Below are 10,325 nucleotides of genomic sequence, written 5' to 3'. Positions count from 1 at the left end.
ATATCTTCTATCTTATCTTTTTCTTATTTTCGAAAATTACCCACCCCCCTCCCTATATTTTGAGTTTGGCGCCTACTCCTCATCACCATCCAACACTTGCTCTCCTTCTATCCCTCTTCTTTCTTCTCTTTTGCTTGAGGAAAAGCAAAGCTCTAAGTTTGGTGTGTTTATCCGTGATCACAAAAACATACCCACTAAAGATCATGGCTCCCAAAGGAAAACAACCCAACCCAAGAGGCAAGAAAGAAAGCACTCCAAAGCCACTTTGGAATCAAGGGAAGTTCTTAACTAAAGAACATTCAGACCATTACTACAAGATAATGAGTCACAGATCCGTGATCCCGGAAGTCAGATTTGATCTGAAAGAAGATGAATATCCGGAGATCCAAGAGCAAATTCGAAACAGGAATTGGGAAATTCTGGCCAATCCTGAAACGAAAGTGGGAAGGAACATGGTTCAAGAATTTTATGCTAATCTATGGCAGACAGACAGGCAAAGAATAATTGGAGCTGCTCTCTTTGACCATCGGACTGTAGTCAGAGGAAAGATCATTCATACCAATTCTGACAAGATCAGGGAGATATTTAAGCTTCCCCAACTGAAAGATGACCCAGACTCCTTTAATAGGAGAATGATCAGGGTCAATAAAGGGCTGGACAAGGTTCTGGAGGACATATGCATCCCTGGAGCCAAGTGGACCACCAGCACGACTGGCATCCCAGTTCAACTCAAAAGGGAAGATCTGAAACCAGTAGCCAGAGGTTGGCTGGATTTCATAGGGCGTTCCATATTGCCCACCAGCAACCGTTCTGAAGTCACTATCAAAAGAGCAGTAATGATTCACTGCATCATGTTGGGAAAAGAAGTGGAAGTCCATCAGCTGATCTCATGTGAGCTATACAAAATAGCAAACAGGAATTCTAAGGACGCCAGATTGGCTTATCCAAGCTTAATTTCTATGCTTTGCAAAGATGCTGGAGTAAAGATGGGAATAACTGAATATATCCTAATTGAAAAGCCCATTACTGGAATATCAATGGTCAGACAACAGCAACAAGATGATTCAACCAAGAGGAGAGCATAAGAAGCCCTCCCAGAACTGCCCCAATTTGAATATTGGGAACATCTTGAGGCTTCTATTTCCAAATTACAAGAAGCTATGGACCAAATAAAGGAAGAACAGAATAATCAAAGTAGCATGCTTTGCAAACTGCTCAAGGAACAGGAAGAGCAAGGGCGTGATCTAAGGGAGCTGAAGCGCCAAAAATTAATCCTTGAACAGCACCCCACAGATTAGAGGAACATCTACTCCTCAAAACAACAGGTTGCTGAGTTCCAATTTTTCTGCTTTAGCTTAGTGATAGTATTATTATAGAAATTCACCTTAGGAGATATTTAGTAGTAATTAGTATGTCTATTTTGATTTTATTTCCAATTAAGCTATAATTTATTTTTCTCATCATCATCAGGCATAAATAAAATAGTAGATTTTTTTTAGAATAAAGAAGTAATCTATATTTTTCGAGTTCTCAATAATAAAAATTATAATTAATTATATGTGGTGGCAATACTTTTTGTTCTCTGAATGAATGCTTGAACAGTGCATAATTTGTACTTTGAATTTGATGAATATTGGCTCCTGAAAGGATGAGGAACACGAAAAATATTATTGATGATCTGAAAAATCATGAAATTGATTCTTGAAGCAAGAAAAAGCAGTCAAAAAAAAAAGCCATGAGCCCTAGGCAAGAGTAAAAAGGATCCAAGGCTTTGAGCATCAATGGATAGGAGGGCCCAAGGAAATAAAATCCAGGCCTAAGCGGCTAAACCAAGCTGTCCCTAACCATATGCTTGTGGCATGCAGGTCCAAGTTACGAACTTGAGACTGAGTGGTTAAAGTCGTGATCCAAGGCAAACAGAGTGTGCTTAAGAGCTCTGGATACCTCTGACTGGGGACTTTAGCAAAGCTAAGTCACAATCTGAAAAGGTTCACCTAGTCATGTGTCTGTGGCATTTATGTATTTGGTGGTAATACTGGAAAACAAAGTGCTTAGGGCCACGGCCAAGACTCATAAAATAACTGTGTTCAAGATTCAACGTACTACACTAGGAGAGTCAATAATACTATCTAAATTCTGAGTTCCTAAGGATGCCAATCATTCTGAAATTCAAAAGATACAGGGAGATGCCAAAACTGTTCAGAGACAAAAAGCTACAAGCCCCGCTCATCTAATAAGAATCTGAGCTTCATTTAAAACTCTAAAATATTATTACTTCTTAATTTCTGTTAAAACCTATTTTATTTATCTAGTTGCTTGAGGACAAGCAACAGTTTAAGTTTGGTGTTGTGATGAGCGGATATTTTATACGCTTTTTGGGAGTAATTTCATGTAGATTTTAGCATGTTTCAGTTAGTTTTTAGTAGAATAATATTAGTTTTTAGGCAAAAATCATATTTCTGGACTTTACTATGAGTGTGTGTATTTTTCTATGATTTCAGGTATTTTCTGGCTGAAACTGAGGGAGTTGAGCAAAAATCTGACTTAGGCTGAAAAAGGACTGCTGATGCTATTGGATCCTGACCTCCCTGCACTCGGAATGGATTTTCTGGAGCTACAGGAGTCCAATTGGCGCGCTCTCAACGGCGTTAGAAAGTAGACATCCAGGGCTTTCCAGAAATATATAATAGTCCATACTTTGCGCGAAGATAGATGACGTAACTTGGCATTGAACGCCAAGTTCATGCTGCTGTCTGGAGTTAAACGCCAGAAAAACGTCATGACCCGGAGTTGAACGCCCAAAACACGTCATAACCTGGAGTTTAACGCCAAGAAAGGCCTCTACTCGTGGATAGCTTTAGTCTCAGCCCCAGCACACACCAAGTGGGCCCCAGAAGTGGATTTCTGCACCAATTATCTATGTTTACTCATTTTCTGTAAACCTAGGTTACTAGTTTACTATTTAAACAACTTTTAGAAACTTATCTTGTACCTCATGACATTTTCAGATCTGAATTACATACTTTTTGACGGCATGAGTCTCTAAACTCCATTGTTGGGGGTGAGGAGCTCTGTGGCGTCTCGATGATTTAATACAATTCCTTTGTTTTCCATTCAAACACGCTTGTTCTTATCTAAGATGTTCATTCGCGCTTAATTATGGAGAAGGTGATGATCCGTGACAATCATCACCTTCCTCAATCCATGAACGTGTGCCTGACAACCACCTCCGTTCTACATCAGATTGAATGAGTATCTCTTAGATTCATTACTCAGAATCTTCGTGGTATAAGCCGGATTGATGGCGGCATTCATGAGAATCCGGAAAGTCTAAACCTTGTCTTTGGTATTCCGAGTAGGATTCTGGGATTGAATGACTGTGACGAGCTTCAAACTCCTGAAGGCTGGGTGTTAGTGACAGACGCAAAAGAATCAATGGATTCTATTCCAACCTGATTGAGAACCGACAGATGATTAGCCGTGCTGTTACAGAGCATAGGAACGTTTTCACTGAGAGGATGGGAAGTAGCCATTCACAACGGTGACACCCTACATAGAGCTTGCCATGGAAGGAACCTTGCGTGTGGAAAAGGATTTCAAGGAAGAGTTGAAGTTCAGAGGACAAAGCATCTCCAAAACTCCAACATATTTCTCATTACTGCACAACAAGTAACGCTTTTATTCTCCATTATTAAAGTAATAATTATTTATTTTATACCCTTTACTTTATTAAAATACGAGGCTAAAGAATCCTATTGGTATCCTGACTAAGACAAATAAAATAAACATAGCTTGCTTCAATCCAACAATCTCCGTGGGATTCGACCCTTACTCAAGTAAGGTATTACTTGGACGACCCAGTGCACTTGCTGGTTAGTTGTGCGGATTACAAATTCGTGCACCACATGTCGGAATAGAATCCATTAATTCTTTTGCGTTTGTCATCACGCCCAACAATCGCGAGTTTGAAGCTCGTCACAATCATTCAATCCCAGAATCCTACTCGGAATACCACATACAAGGTTTAGACTTTTCGGATTCTCATGAATGCCGCCATCAATTATAGCTTATACCACGAAGAGTTTGATCTCACGGAATGGAAGGCTCGGTTGTCAGGCGAGGGCAACCATGCGTCGTGCATCAGGAATCCAAGATATACTCACTCTAGCTCTCGCTTGTAGAACGGAGGTGGTTGTCAGGCACGCGTTCATAAGGATGGATGATGATGAGTGTCACGGATCATCACATCCATCAGGTTGAAGTACGAATGGTATCTTAGAACAGGAATAAATTGAATTGAATAGAAAATAGTAGTAATTGCATTAAAACTCGAGGTACAGCAGAGCTCCACACCCTTAATCTATGGTGTGTAGAAACTTCACCGTTGAAAATACATAAGTGATGGTCCAGGCATGGCCAAATGGCCAGCCCCGAAAATGTGTTATGAATTCTAAAATAGGGAGAAGGACCCCTAATACAATAGTAAAATGTTCTATTTATACTAAAACTAGCCACTAGGGTTACAGAGATAAGTAATTGATGCATAAATCCACTTCCGGGGCCCACTTGGTGTGTGTTTGGGCTGAACATGAGCTTTACACATGCGGAGGCTTCATTTGGAGTTGAACGCCAAGTTGTAACATGTTTTTGGCGTTCAACTCTGGTTCGTGACGTGTTTCTGCCGTTTGACTCCAGAATGCAGCATGGAACTGGCGTTGAGCGCCAGTTTGCATCGTCTAATCTCAAATAAAGTATGAACTTTTATATATTGCTGGAAAGCTCTGGATGTCTACTTTCCAACGCCGTTAAGAGCGCACCATTTGGAATTCTGTAGCTCTAGAAAAGCCATTTCGAGTGCAGGGAGGTCAGAATCCAACAGCATCAGCAGTCCTTTGTCAGCCTTCTTATCAGAGTTTTGCTCAGGTCCCTCAATTTCAGCCAGAAAATACCTGAAATCACAGAAAAACACACAAACTCATAGTAAAGTCCAGAAATGTGAATTTTACATAAAAACTAATGAAAACATCCCTAAAAGTAGCTAGATCCTACTAAAAACTACCTAAAAATAATGCCAAAAAGCGTATAAATTATCCGCTCATCACAACACCAAACTTAAATTGTTGCTTGTCCCCAAGCAACTGAAAATCAAATTGGATAAAAAGAAGAGAATATACTATAAATCCCAAAATATCAATGAATATTAATTCTAATTAGATGAGCGGGACTTGTAACTTTTTGCTTCTGAACAGTTTTGGCATCTCACTTTTTCCTTTGAAGTTTAGAATGATTGGCATCTCTAGGAACTTGGAATTTTAGATAGTGTTATTGATTCTCCTAGTTAAGGTTGTTGATTCTTGAACATAGCTACTTTTATGAGTCTTGGCCGTGGCCCTAAGCACTTTGTTTTCTAGTATTACCACCGGAGACATAAATGCCACAGACACATGACTGGGTGAACCTTTTCAGATTGTGACTCAGCTTTGCTAAAGTCCCCAGTTAGAGGTGTCCAGAGCTGTTAAGCACACTCTTTTTGCTTTGGATCACGACTTTAACCACTCAGTCTCTAAGTTTTTACTTGGATCTGCATGCCACAAGCACATGGTTAGGGACAGCTTGATTTAGCCGCTTAGGCCTGGATTTTATTTCCTTAGGCCCTCCTATCCATTGATGCTCAAAGCCTTAGATCCTTTTTTTGACCCTTGCCTTTTGGTTTTAAGGGCTATTGGCTTTTCTGCTTGCTTTTTCTTTTTCTTTCTAATTTTTTTTCGCCACTTTTTTTTTCGCAAGCCTTTTGCTTTTTCACTGCTTTTTCTTGCTTCAAAAATCAATTTTATGATTTTTTAGATAATCAATAACATTTCTCTTTTTGATCATTCTTTCAAGAGCCAACAATTTTAACATTCATAAACAACAAGATCAAAAAAATATGTACTGCTCAAGCATTCATTCAGATAACAAAAAGTATTGTCACCACATCAATATAATTAAACTAAATTCAAGGACAATTTTCGAAATTCATGTACTTCTTGTTCTTTTGAATTAGAAAAAATTTTTCATTTAAGGTAGGTGAAGGATTCATGGAATTATTCATAGCCTTAAGACATAGTTACTACATACTAATGATCATGAAGTAGAGACACAAAACATAGATAAAAATATAGCATAAAAATAAAAAAAAGAAAAATAAGAACAAGGATTGAGTCCACCTTAGTGGCATCTTCTTCTTGGAGGACCAATGATGTCCTTAAGGTCTTCTATGTCTCTTCTTTGCCTTTGTTGCTCCTCCCTCATTGCTCTTTGATATTCTCTAATTTCATGAAGAATGATGGAATGCTCTTGATGTTCCACCCTCAATTGATCCATATTGTAACTCATATCTTCTAGAGAAGTGTTGAGTTGTTCCCAATAGTTGTTGGGAGGAAAGTGCATCCCTTGAGGCATCTCCGGGATTTCTTGGGGATGAGCTTCCTCATGCGTCTCTTGGGATCCATGAGTGGGCTCTCTTGTTTGCTCCATCCTTTTCTTAGTGATGGTCTTATCCTCCTAAATGGAGATGTCTTCTTCTATGATAACTCCAGCTGAGTAACATAGATGGCAAATAATATGAGGAAAAGCTAGCCTTGCCATGGTGGAGGGCTTTTCGGCTATTTTGTAGAATTCAAGGGAGATGACTTCATGAACTTCTACTTCCTCTCCATTCATGATGCTATGAATCATGATGGCCCGATCCACAGTAACTTCGGACCCGTTGCTAGTAGGGATGATGGAGCGTTGGATAAACTCCAACCATCCTCTAGCCATAGGCTTAAGGTCCAGTCTTCTCAATTGAACTGGCTTGCCTCTTGAGTCTCTTTTCTATTGAGCTTCTTCTACACATATGTCCATGAGGACTTGGTCCAACCTTTGATCAAAGTTGACCCTTCTAGTGTAGGGGCGTTCATCTCCTTGCATCATGGGCAAGTTAAATGCCAACCTCACATTTTTCGGACTAAAATCTAAGTATTTCCCCCGAACCATTGCAAGATAGTTCTTTGGATTCGGGTTCATACTTCGATCATGGTTCCTAGTGATCCATGCATTGGCATAGAACTCTTGAACCATTAAGATTCTGACTTGTTGCATGGGGTTGGTCAGAACTTCCCAACCTCTTCTTTGGATCTCATGTTGGATTTCCGGATACTCATTTTTCTTGAGCTTGAAAGGGACCTCGGGGATTACCTTCTTCTTGGCCACAACATCATAGAAGTGGTCTTGATGGGCTTTGGAGATGAATCTCTCCATCTCCCATGACTCGGAGGTGGAAGCTTTTGTCTTCCCTTTCCCTTTTCTAGAGGTTTCTCTGGCCTTAGGTGCCATCAATGGTTATGAAAAAATAAAAAGCTATGCTTTTACCACACCAAACTTAGAATATTGCTCATTCTCGAGCAAAAGAAGAAAGAAGAGAAGAAGAAGAAGAAGAAAATATGGAGGAGAGGGGGAGAGGTGTATTCGGCCAAGAGGGAGAAGAGAGGGTTGTGTTGTGTGAAAATGAAGAAGAATGGAGGGGTTTATATAGTGAGGGGAGAGGGGGTAAGTTCGGCCATTTAGGGTGGGTTTGGGTGGGAATAAGATTTTGAATTTTGAAGGTAAGTGGGGTTTATGGGGAAGGGTAGATGGATTTGAGTGGTGAATAGGTGATGGGGAAGAGAGATTGAGTTGATTGGTGAGGGGGTTTTTGGGAAAGAGTGTTATTGGATTGTGTGAAGAGGAGAGAAGGTAAGTTGAGGTAGGTGGGGATCCTGTGGGGTTCACAGATCTTAAGGTGTCAAGGATTTACATCCCTGCACCAGTGAGGCATGTAAATCGCCTTTGCATGCAATTCTGGCGTTTAAATGCCAGATTGATGCTTGTGTTGGGCGTTCAACACCCATCTGCAGCATGTTTCTAGCGTTGAACGCCAGTTCCATGCTTGTTTCTGGCGTTCAGCGCCAGCTCTCCTCAGGGTGTATTCCTGGCGTTTGAACGCCAGGATGTTGCTTGTTTCTGGCGTTCAACGCCAGATCCATGCTCTGTTCTGGCATTGAACGCCAGCCAGATGCTTCTTACTGGCGTATAAACGCCAGTAAGTCCTTCCTCCAGGGTGTGATTTTTCCTCTGCTATTTTTGATTCTATTTTTAATTTTAGTAATTTTTTCGTGACTCCACATGATCATGAACCTAATAAAACACAAAAGAATAATAAAATAAAAATAATATTAGATAAATAAAAATTGGGTTGCCTCCCAATAAGCGCTCTTTTAATGTCACTAGCTTGACAGTGGGCTCTCATGGAGCCTCACAGATGTTCAGAGCATGATGAGGGCCTCACAACACCAAACTTAGAGTTTGATTGTGGGGGCTGCTCAACACCAATCTTAAAGTTTGGTTGTGGCCTCCCAACACCAAACTTAAAGTTTGATTGTGGGGGCTTTGTTTGACTCTGTATTGAGAGAAGCTTATCGTGTCTCTTTTCCATGTTTATAGAAGGATAACCTTGAGCCTTAAACACATGGTAGTCCCCATTCAATTGAAGGACTAATTCTCCTTTGTTAACATCTATCACAGCTCCTGCTGTGGCTAGGAAAGGTCTTCCAAGGATGATGCATTCATCCTCCTCCTTCCTAGTGTCTAAGATTATGAAATCAGCAGGGATGCAAAGGTCTTCAACCTTCACTAACACATCCTCTACCAATCCATAAGCTTGTCTTACTGACTTGTCTGCCATTTGTAATGAGAATATGGCAGGCTGTACCTCAATGATCCCCAACTTATCCATTACAGAGAGTGGCAGAAGATTTATGCCTGACCCTAGGTCACATAGAGCCTTGTCAAAGGTCATGGTGCCTATGGTACATGGTATTAAGAATTTACCAGGATCTTGTCTCTTTTGAGGTAAAGTTTGCTGAACCCATGTATCTAGTTCACTAATGAGCAAGGGAGGTTTACCTTCCCAAGTCTCATTACCAAACAACTTGGCATTCAGCTTCATGATAGCTCCTAGATATTGAGCAACTTGCTCTCCAGTTACATCTTCATCCTCTTCAGAGGAAGAATAGTCTTCAGAGCTCATGAAAGGCAGAAGGAGGTTTAATGGAATCTCTATGGTCTCTATATGAGCCTCAGATTCCTTTAGGTCCTCAATAGAGAACTCCCTCTTGCCTGAGAGACGTCCCATGAGGTTTTCCTCCTTGGGATTCACGTCCTCTCCTTCCTCTCTAGGTTCGGCCATGTTGACTATGTCAATGGCCTTGCACTCTCTTTTTGGATTCTCTTCAGTATTACTTGGGAGAGTACTAGGAGGAGTTTCAGTGACTTTCTTACTCAGCTGGCCCACTTGTGCCTCCAAACTTCTAATGGAGGACCTTGTTTCACTCATGAAACTTAAAGTGGCCTTAGACAGATCAGAGGCTATGTTTGCTAAGTTAGAGCTGCTCTGCTCAGAATTCTCTGTCTGTTGCTGAGAAGATGATGGAAAAGGCTTGCTATTGCTAAACCTGTTTCTTCCACCATTATTAAAGCCTTGTTGAGGCTTTTGTTGATCCTTCCATGAGAAATTTAGATGGTTTCTCCATGAGGGGTTATAGGTGTTGCCAGAGGCTTCCCCCATGTAATTTACCTCTACCATTGCAGGATTTTCAGGATCATAAGCTTCTTCTTCAGAAGATGCCTCTTTAGTGCTGTTGGATGCATTTTGCCATCCATTCAGACTTTGGGAAATCATGTTGACTTGCTAAGTCAACATTTTGTTTTGAGCCAGTATGGTATTCAGAGCATCAATTTCAAGAAATCCCTTCCTTTGAGGCGTCCCATTACTCACAGAATTCCTCTCAGAAGTGTACATGAATTGGTTATTTGCAACCATTTCAATAAGTTCCTGAGCTTCTGCAGGTGTTTCCTTTAGATGAATGGATCCACCTGCAGAATGGTCCAGTGACATCTTAGAGAACTCAGACAGACCATAATAGAATATATCTATCATAGTCCACTCTGAAAACATGTTAGAAGGACACTTTTTGGTCATCTGCTTGTATCTTTCCCAAGCTTCATAGAGGGATTCACCATCCTTTTGCTTGAAGGTCTGAACATCCACTCTAAGCTTGCTCAGCTTTTGAGGAGGAAAGAACTTAACCAAGAAGGCCGTGACCAGCTTATCCCAAGAGTCCAGGCTATCCTTAGGTTGTGAGTCCAACCATGTTCTAGCTCTGTCTCTTACATCAAAAGGGAAAAGTATGAGCCTGTAGACTTCAGGATCTACTCCATTAGTCTTAACAGTCTTACAGATCTGCAAGAACTCAGTTAAAAACTGG

At 40.7% G+C, this 10,325-nt stretch overlaps 1 non-coding gene across 1 annotated transcript; it reads left to right on the top strand.

Annotated features, from left to right (window-relative positions):
- The first annotated feature begins 10,013 nt into the window (after positions 1–10,013).
- Positions 10,014–10,117, top strand: LOC112804228 (small nucleolar RNA R71). Its single transcript, XR_003202845.1, has one exon. It is a non-coding gene; the product is annotated as a small nucleolar RNA R71 (small nucleolar RNA).
- Positions 10,118–10,325: the final 208 nt, after the last annotated feature.

Source organism: Arachis hypogaea, chromosome 5 (assembly GCF_003086295.3).
Source record: "Arachis hypogaea cultivar Tifrunner chromosome 5, arahy.Tifrunner.gnm2.J5K5, whole genome shotgun sequence".
Taxonomy (NCBI): domain Eukaryota; kingdom Viridiplantae; phylum Streptophyta; class Magnoliopsida; order Fabales; family Fabaceae; genus Arachis; species Arachis hypogaea.
Note: the sequence above shows the minus strand (reverse complement) of the source record. Positions and strands in the feature narration are given on the sequence as shown.